Raw genomic sequence first — 10,416 nt, 5'->3', positions numbered from 1 at the left:
GTACCGTGGTGAAAATGCTCAAAATCTATATGCCACCTGTCCCTGAGGATCTGAGGAACATACTCTCCTAGGAATAGATCTGAAAACTGAGCCCAAATCAGTGAAGAAGCCTCATCTGGACTGTCTAACTCATAGGTGCACCACCACTCATAGGCGGCTCCTCGTAGCTGAAAAGTAGTGAAGGAAACCTCGCTCGATCCTGATATACCCATGGTATGGAGAATGCGGTAACACTCATATAGAAATCCCAAAGCATCATCCAATACTAGACCACTGAATACCGAAGGCTTGTACGTCTTGAACCTCTCAAGCCTCAGCTGCTCATCCTCAGAAGTTGTTGCCCTATCCTCGGTCTGATCTCGGACTACAGGCTGTATAGGAATAATTTTAGGGACCTACTCAACATGTACTCGCTGCTCAGGAGTGCGGGTAGTGGGAATCTGTGCTCCTCCCCCGGCCTGAGACGTAGCTGCAGCAAGGGGAAGTAACCCTACCTAAGCCAAAGTGGTGTACATGCTCATGAACTGTGCCAGAGTCTTCTGAAGAGCTGGAGTTCTAGTAGCAGTAGGCGTATTAGGTGCATGGACTCCGGCTGGAACTGCTGGTGGTACCTCAGTAGTAGCTCGCGCAGGTGCTCTGATCGCACCACATGCGTGTCCTCGGCCTCTACCCCGGCCCCAGCCTCTAACGACTGCAGTAGGGGGCGCGAGTGCCTGATCATCTCGAGTGGCACGTTTCCTCACCATCTCTGAGAGAATAGAAGACAGAAGTTTAGAATTGTGATATCAAAATCTTGCACGATAAAGAAATCAAATAATGTGGAATTTTCCGAATAGTTACATAGCCTCTCGTAGATAAGTACAGACGTCTCCGTACCAATCAGCGAGACTCTAATAAACCGTCTTGTGATCCATGACTCCTATGAAACTAGAGCTCTAATACCAACTTGTAACTCGGTTCGCCCTCCGTGAATCATCGTGACGGCACCTAGTCTCTAAGACTAGGTAAACCTAAATTGCAGAAGATCAACCAGTTTGCTGAAATAAAACAATTTAAAACAGAAATGGAGCAATAAAACAGTGTTTAAAAGTGCCGCTCGGCATGCACCATATTTAACTCTCACAACCAATAAATATTTCCAAAACCCGGAAACCCATGAATCACAAGCTAAGGATACTACATAGTGCTCTAACTTCAGAAAAGTCTAAAACAAGTAAATACAGAAGGGTTGCAACTACAAAGAGAATATAGAGATACTCCTCGGTCTACCGACGCGACAGATATACCTCGAATTTTTCAAAGGATCGCCTCACCTCAAGGATGGTAAGTCTGAGTCGAAGTACCTGGATCTGCACATGAAAAACATGCATAGAAAGGGCATGAGTACATCACAGCGGTACTCAGTAAGTGCCAAGCCTAACCTCGGTCGGGTAGTAAAACATTCGGGGATCTCCCAAGATAGCGGCCTGTAGTCCTAAATATACATATCCAATGGATCTCCCGGTATCCCGTCCAGTACCGGAATCCCGTTCCGTAGTCCCAAATGTAAATACCCAGTACTGGGGGAATCTACCGGGTGCATTACCGTAGTTCCATATAACTGTACAGGGGGATCTACCAGGAATCTAACCCCTAGTCCCAAAGTAAAGAGACAAAGAGGGGGGGCTAGTTACCAGAATCCCACATCCATAGTCCGAATGTAAATACATAACAGCAACAAGAAAATACTCAGAAATGTCAAATTTAATATCAAGGCAAAGAGGTAGTCTAGCCTAGTATGCTGCACAGAAATCAAGTAAAGCAATTTGAACAAATAAAGTAATTAAATCACTTAGACATGCTCTCCTAAGCTAACAACAAGCTTAATAGTGCAAGTAATAAAAATATGAAAGAAAACATACTAGTAATTACTTTAATGAAAACCGAATTTCCAACAATTAGCACAAGTACGCACTCGTCACCTCTTGTACATGGCATCTCAATTACCAAATATACCAAATCCTAAGGGGAAAGTCCCCCACATAAGGTTAGGCAAGCCATTTACCTCGAACCAGCTCAAATCAATCCGAAACCACGCTCTTGCCACGAGTACTTGACTCCAAATGGCCCAAATTTATTCAATTCAATTTCATAATGTATATAACACTTCAAGTAACTGATTCTACAAAGAAATTCTAAGCTTATACGTGAAATTAGATAAAATGACCAAAACGCCACTCGGACCCACGTCTCGGAATCGGGTAAAATTTATATTTTCAAAATCCTCTCACTCTGATGAGTTCATGCATGCTAAAATTATCAAAACTTAAAGTGAAATTCCCAATCAAAAGTCGAATTCTATGTCTAATAACTTTCTTCCAACTTTTTCCCAATTTTCATCTCCAATCCGAAATTAAATGATGAATTCATGTTTTGATTAATGGGTTACAAGAAAAAAGGAGTAAGGAATCGTTACCCAATTGATATCTCTGAAAATCCCTCAAAACCTCGCTCAAATCCGTGCTCCCAAGCTCTAGTTTTCACAAAAATGGTTAAATCCTCTATTTTAAACTTAAACATTGTGCCCAGCTAATTCCTTCTTCGCGAATGCGGAAGGCCCCTCGCATTCGTGGAGCACAATTACACTTGGACCCATATTTCTTCATCGCGAACGCGAAGCCCAGGAAGCGAACGCGATTCAAAACTCCCTCCTCCTATGTGAACGCGTGGAAGCCATCACAAACGCGTAGGTATAGAACTCCCAGCTTCCCGAATGCGGGAGACACTTTGCGAACTTGAAGCACAATTTCTTGCCAGCCCCAGCTCCTCTTCGCGAACGCAAGACCCCACTCACGAACGCGAAGAAGGAAACCATAACTGACTGCTGCAACATTTTTTGCAATTTTCTAAGTTCCAAAAATGACCCGTTGGGCATCTGAAACAGACCTGAGGCCCGGGGACCTCAACCAAACCTACCAACATATCCCATAACTTCTTCCAAACATTTTCCAACCTTCGGAACACTCAAAACAACATCAAAACACCTATTTTCCTTCGGATTCAAGCCTAAGAATTTCAAAAACTCAAAAAATACCCTTTCGATCAAAAAGTCTATCAAACCTCGTCAGAATGACTTGACATTTTGCACACACGTCACATTAAACACTACGGAGCTACTCCAACTTCCGGAATTCCATTCCGACCTTTGGATCAAAATCTCACTATCGAACTGGAAACTTAAAAAATTCAACTTTCGGCATTTCAAGCCTAAATTAGTTACGGACCTCCAAAACACAATTTGAACATGCCCCTAAGCCGAAATCACCCAACGGAGTTAACCGAACCATCGATACTCCATTCCTAGGTCGTCTTCACACTTTTCCAACTACGGTCAACTTTCCAACACTTAAACTCTCATTTAGGGACTAAGTGTATCAAAACTCTCCGAAACTCAAAACCTAATATCCCGACAAATCAAAATAGCAGAAATAAACTTAGGGAAAGCGATTAATAGGGGTTTAGGACATTAATTCTTAAGACGACCGACCGGGTCGTCACAACTAATATAAAAGTGAGAAGCCATTAATTTCAAAATTGAATTACCAAAATACATATCAAAAGTTAAAACAATTTTTTTAGCTTTTCAATCAATCATTATTCCAAAAATATTTGTACTCAATCAGATAAAAATTAAATATTAAAATCAATATTTCTCAATCAAATTTGAATAATATACAATGAATCAGCCACCATAATTAGAGCCGTCAATATAGGCTTAGCCTGTTGGGCCGGTCGACCTAGCCTGTGATTTAATAGTTGGGCTATGATTTTTGGAGCCCATTTAAAAATGAGGCTTTTAAGACCGTCCAAAGTAAGCCCGTGGATAATGAGGTTTGACCAAGGCTGGCCTGGCCTGGTCCGTGGGCTAATAAACATATTTTATTAAAAATATAAAAAATATAGACAGTAAATATAACAAGAAGAGTAGTCCAATCTCAAACGAGTAATATTTTTTGTGAATTTAAATAGTTTTTCTCTCAAAATTATAGTTATTTCTTAATGTTTAACTAATTAACATTGTACATAATTATAGATATAGTTGAAAATAAAAATGTTAAGAAACATTTGTTTTATAAGAGGATTCAAATATGCTTGATGATGATGATGATGATTTGTTGGTGTTGGATATGCTATGAGCACCTTGGAAATAGTTTTTAGTAGTTTGTTATGAATATTGACTTTTAATGAATGAAATATTTTCCTAATTTTTTGTGTTTTATAGAAATCTATTAGAACAGCTGCAAAAGCTATTAAGTTTTGCAGAAAATTTCTATACAAGAATTATGTTTTTAAACTTTTGTGTGTGTGTGTGCGCGCGTATGTATATATATATATATATACATATATATATATATATATATATACTAGCATAGATCAACATTTTAAACATCTAAAGGTTTTCTTTACTGTTATCAAAGAAAATAGATTAGTTTTATCAAAAACTAAATATAGTCTTCTTCAAATCAGCATCCGATTTCTTTGGGCACAATATTCAGCATGGAACTATAGTCCATTTTCAAAGATCTATACAATTTGCTGACAAATTTCCTGACCAAAATTTTAGATAAAACTCAACTTCAAAGATTTTTAGGATGTACTAATTATGTATCAGATTTCAATCCAAGCCTTAGCAATTTGCTAACCCCCTCTATATATATATATAGGTTAAACCTTAAATTTTAAAAATACAAAAAATAATTATTAAAATTGGTGAGTCGGCTCGTGGGGGCCCGTTACCCACGTAGGGATAGGGTGGGCTGCTTATTTTAAGGCCCATCAAAATAGTGGCCATCCTAGCCTAGCCCGTCAAATGCCAAAGTCCGTATGGATTGAGCTAGGTTGGGCCGGACCAGACTGCACTGACATCTCTAACCATAATGTCTCTTCTTTTTTTTTTTGATAAGCAGGGGTCTATTATATTATAGTTATAAAGCAGTACCTACATTGTCAAAGTCGCCCAACGGGGCGTTACCTACTTGTCTATTACATAATATTGAAAAGTCACGAAGGACATTTTTGTTTCCAAGAGATGCAAGCTTAGTGCATGCATCTTTCCCAGTATTCTTAACTAGATAGGTAGTAGCTTCAGTTGCTAAGACGGTAGTTACAAAAGGTGGTGGATAGTGCATAGATCCGAGATCCTTGCCATTGTTCATACGAAGAGCATGCTTAGCCAGCTTGTGTGCTGGTTTGTTGGCCTCTCTGAAGTTGTGCTCCACTGTTTGAACTTTCACCTAGTGCATCAATAACCTAAAATCATGAATGATATTGTTAAGCAGTGTGTAATCATGTTGTAGACATAGAATGACGTCCATAAAGTCTGTCTCCACATCAATGTTAGTAAAACCTTGTTCCCTTGCAAGTTGTAGGCCTTTCTTTAATGCCATAAGTTCAGCATGCAGGGGAGATAGACCATGCGATGACCCCTGGAATCCAAGCACCCATATGACATTGCTATCTCTAAATAAACCACCAAAGTAACATGTGAATGTTTTATTATTGAAGGAGCCATCTATTTTAAGTTTAATATGGTTAGCAGCATGTTTGATCCACTTTACAAAAATAGGGATGTTTTGTTGAGGCATAGATTTCTTTTCGGTAAGAAATTTGCATTCAACCGCTAACTTATAAAAATATACTATGCAGGCTTTATACGTAATGTTATTGTAGAGGTTGTTGTTTCTATTTATCCAAATGGACCATATCGCAAAGGGAAACATATCATTCCAATTTATATGGAGCTTACCATCAGTCTGCTTGGCATTTGATCAGAAGGACTAAAAGTTGTACACCTTTTCAAAAGGAAATTTGGAATAATTTATGCCCTTTAAAATATTATTTTTTATGTGGAGATTGAATAAAAGAAATCAGCCATTTGATGACACTATAATTAGGTTTGGTCAGCATATTGTGTCTAGATGCTCTTGATGTAGAATACTACGAGAAGAAATCATGATGCATACATTTATTTTTGGGGAAATGGCTATGAAAATATGAAAATCCTTTTGTGAACCAATAGTCATCCGGTGAAAGATTATAGTACTATTGCGATATTGTCTTCATGGTGGAGTTTAAGAACGACAATAGGTTAATGAGGTTGTTAATGAGAGTAATTCCTATTATAATATGTTGGGGGCTTTTAAAAGTTATGTGTGCTGCTAGATACGAAGATAATAGAATCTCTATTGCAAGAGTTTAATACTACATTCCAACTCATTTGAGATGGGTGGTTCTCAACCACAATGTGCCGTCAGACAAATTTTTGCATGATTATCCTAAATAACACAACATACCTATTCTTATTCCCAGAATAAAAAGCATTTCAGTCAAGTGGATGAAGCCTGCAATAAACTGGATAAAAGTGAACACAGATGGGATTAGTTTTAATGATGGAACAACAGGATCAGAAGGCATAGTCTGAGATCACGAAACTAATATAGTGATGGATTTCTCACAACAATTAGATAATGGAACAAACAATTGTTCAGAGGCAAAGGCAACGTTGTTTGGAGTTCATTTGGTACTTGAATAATGGATATTTCAATATCATTCTTGAATGTGACTCCAAACTAATCATCTAGATGTTGCAAGGGAAAGCAAATATACCATGTCATCTACAACCAGTTAATAAAGTAAAGAAGATGATTGAACAAGGTACCACCAATGTTAAATTCAGTCATTATTTATGGAAGGGAATCAACTGGCTAATGAGATTGCAAAATTGGGAGCAAAAGGATATGTGTATAAGGTAAAAATATGTTATGACACGTGGTCATCCAAAGGAAAGACACGTGGTACCTAAGACGGGGTGGTCAGAGACCGAACGTAGTTGTTCCCCTTGTCACCGGAAAGAATAACGTTCATAAAGGTGTGTTAAATGCTCTATGCCCGGTAGCATTTAATAAAGAATATTCTGCGGTATTAAGAGTGATGACCTGTTACAGGAAATTTGACATTTATATTTACCGTTATATCTTCATCAATGACCCTAATAATTAACTTTAAAAAAGGGCACGATCCTAGGACACCCTTCCCTAGACATAGTGATGTTCGGCTATAATTCCATATTTTAGGACATTATTTACCTTACATTTTAAGTGCTTTAATGCTAAACTATACTATGAGCCCGTTTGGATTAGTTGATAAGCATTAGGTGCTGAAAAGCACTTTTAAGTGATGAAACTTATTTAATAAATAAGCAGCTATGTGTTTGGGCACAAGTGCTGAAATTGATAATAAGTTACTGCAGTATTTGATAAAAGTGCTGATAAGCTCTTTTGTATTAAAATGACTAAAATAACATTAGAACTGTTTACACTCATAAGGGCGTAATTTCTTCAAATTTTTAGATTCCATATCGATTCAAATACAAAATATTCTATATTTTATTTTATTTTAGATACAACTTTGCTTAGATAAAATAATTTTTATGATAAATATAATTTATTTTATGATAAGCATATAATCATAAGTTATAATAATTAATAAATTGACAAAAGTTTTTAAGTAAAACATAAATATAAATAGGACAAAATATTTGAAAAGAAACAAACACTGTCTTCATCACCACAATATTAGAAATCAATACACCAAAAATTTGATATGTCCTCATTTATTACATACAATTCAAAGATTAATACACAATCACATAGATATAAATATGGAAAGGAATAGAGAATTGCTTATCTTAAATAGTCAATGATAATTGCAGATTTGAAAAGGCGGGGGAGGGGGGGAAGGGGGTTAGGTTGAAAAAAATACTTGAGGCGGTGAGTAGCAATATAGGAGTTTTGTTCTATAAAGGAATATTTTAAGGATAAAATAGTAAAAATATTCGTCAAACTTAAAGTTCTTATAAGCTAAAAATTCATAAGCTAGGGGTGACCAGCTTATGGCTTTTGGCATATTTTTGACTCTAATAAGCACTTAGCTTACAAGCACTTTTAACTTTATCAAACGTGTAGATAAGCCAAAAAGTACTTATAAGCTAGTTTGAGCATCTTATAAGCTTAGCCAAAGACCCTATATATTTGGGTTTAATTGAGTTATTTTATGTGTAGGTACGTTGAAGACGAAATTGGGATCAAAGTGAAGATTTTATGTGTATTTTATATACTACGAGAATGGCTCGTGATTATTTGATGATGAAAAATATTATGATGTCATGATTGGGTGATAATTGAAGACAAAAATTGTAAATGATCCAAGTGAGCAAATTAAAGGAAGGCAAAATTGTCACGATCCTAATTCTGGACCCGATCGTGATGGTGCCTATCGTGAAACAAGACCAGCTGACACAAACCCCCAATATTAATTTAACAGTTATTATAACGCAATTTAAGTCGTTAACATGCTATAAAACCCAAAATATAAGTGGAATAGAACAATTTGCGGAAACAACACAGCCCGATATCGGGGTGTCACCAGTCATGAGTTTCTAACATAGTCTAAGAGTATGAAAAAGTTTATACAGTCTATTACAGAACTACAACAAGGAAAAGTAACATAGGAGGGAGAAACACTGGGCTGCAAGCACCGAGCAGCTACCTAGTGGACTCCGAATGGCCTACTGGGAGCAATCAACCCTTACTGACGTGACCCGAGGCTCCTGAATCTGCACACAGGGTGCAAAGAGTAATGTGAGTACGCCAACTCAGTGAGTAATAAAAGTAAATGCAGCTGAGCGATAAGAAAGCACGTAAATTATAGCAAAATGCTATAAGGAGGTAGTAAAAATCAATACAATGCAATAAAAACAGTGAAAACTCGTAAAAACGCCTTAGTTCAGTGAAAACCTCTTTAAAACATCTTTCAACAATTAAACAAGTGAATGAAAAGCAACTAGAAAATATAAACACATACAACCAGCCCCTCGGGCACAATATCAACAGAATCAGTCACTCGGGCAATAACATGGAATAATCTCAGCCCCTCGGGCTATATCACATATCACACTAGGTACCAGCGCTCACTAGGGATGTACAAACTCCGAGAGGGGCCCCTTACGAGCCAAGAGCAATGTCAAGCCATCTCATGGCATAATCAATAGGCTCTCGGCCTCATATCAAGCCACCCCGTGGCATAACAACTAAGGCCCTCGTCCTCATAATCATAAATCAGTACAATTTGCTACAGCGTGCAACCAGATCCCATATTAATCCTCACAATACAGGCCCTCGGCCCTACTCAGTCAGAAATCTCTAAAAGCCACTCGGGCATAGTAAAATATGATGCTCAGCCCAAAAATATCATTTAAGATGTAAAAATAGAGTAAACATGCCTGGGTTATGAAAATAATAGAATATAGCATGACTAAGAACAAATATAAAGTCAAACAATGAGGAGATAATAGTAATAATCTCCTAAGGGTCCAAACAGTTGGCACTAGGCACAAATATGGTATTTAACCGAAACCATGATGATAGCAAATAGTTTTAAATCAAATACGCGGTAAAATAGTCATACGGGATGGACTAACTCACAATCCCCAACGATGCACGACTCCACGCTCGTCATCTAGCATGTGCGTCACCTTAAAATAGCACAACGATGTGAAATCCGGGGTTTCATACCCTCGGGACAACATTTACAATCATTAATCAACTTTATCCAGTCCAAACTCTAGCTCGCAATGCCTTTGCCTCTCGAATCGACCTCCGGATGCTCCAAATATAACCAAAATCAGTACATAACCATCAAAATATGCTAAGGGAATAAAGCCCACTCGAAAGTAATCAATTTACAACACAAATCCCAAAATTATTCAAACATGACCCCCGGACCCACATCTAGGAATCCGATAAAAAATACATCAATAGACTCCTTAACTCCCCACGAGTTCATACATATCAAAAACACCAAAATCCAACCACAAATGACCCCTCAAATCCCTAATTTTAGGTCTTCAATTACAAGCCCTAGTTTTCTTCAATATCTAGGCGTAAATTCTAAAAATTCCATGGTTAATTAGGGATAAAACACATTCGGATTGAGTATTAAGTCCACAATTCTTACCTCCAAGTGTTCCTCATTGATTCCCTCTTCAATCCTCTTCAAAAAGCTCTAAAATCGCCCAATAATGGTGAAACTTAGGCTAAAAATCGCAGATATGGCCTTTTAAATCATTTTGCCCAGCTATTTCAAATCCTTCTTCGCAAATGCGGTTAAAGCCTCGCGTTCGCGAAACACAAACTTAAGTTGACCAGAAATCCACTTACGCGAATGCGACGACCCCTCGCGAACGCATTGCCTCAGAACCTCAACCCTTCGCAGACACGGCATCACCATTGCGAACGCGTTGAACACACCCATCCCTTCGCGAATGCTGGACCCACATTGCGAATGCAAAGGCCAACAATCGTGCCTCACACCCCAACC

This window comes from Nicotiana tabacum, chromosome 1 (assembly GCF_000715075.1).
Source record: "Nicotiana tabacum cultivar K326 chromosome 1, ASM71507v2, whole genome shotgun sequence".
Lineage (NCBI taxonomy): Eukaryota > Viridiplantae > Streptophyta > Magnoliopsida > Solanales > Solanaceae > Nicotiana > Nicotiana tabacum.
The sequence above is the reverse complement of the archived record's forward strand: the minus strand, read 5'-3'. Positions refer to the sequence as shown.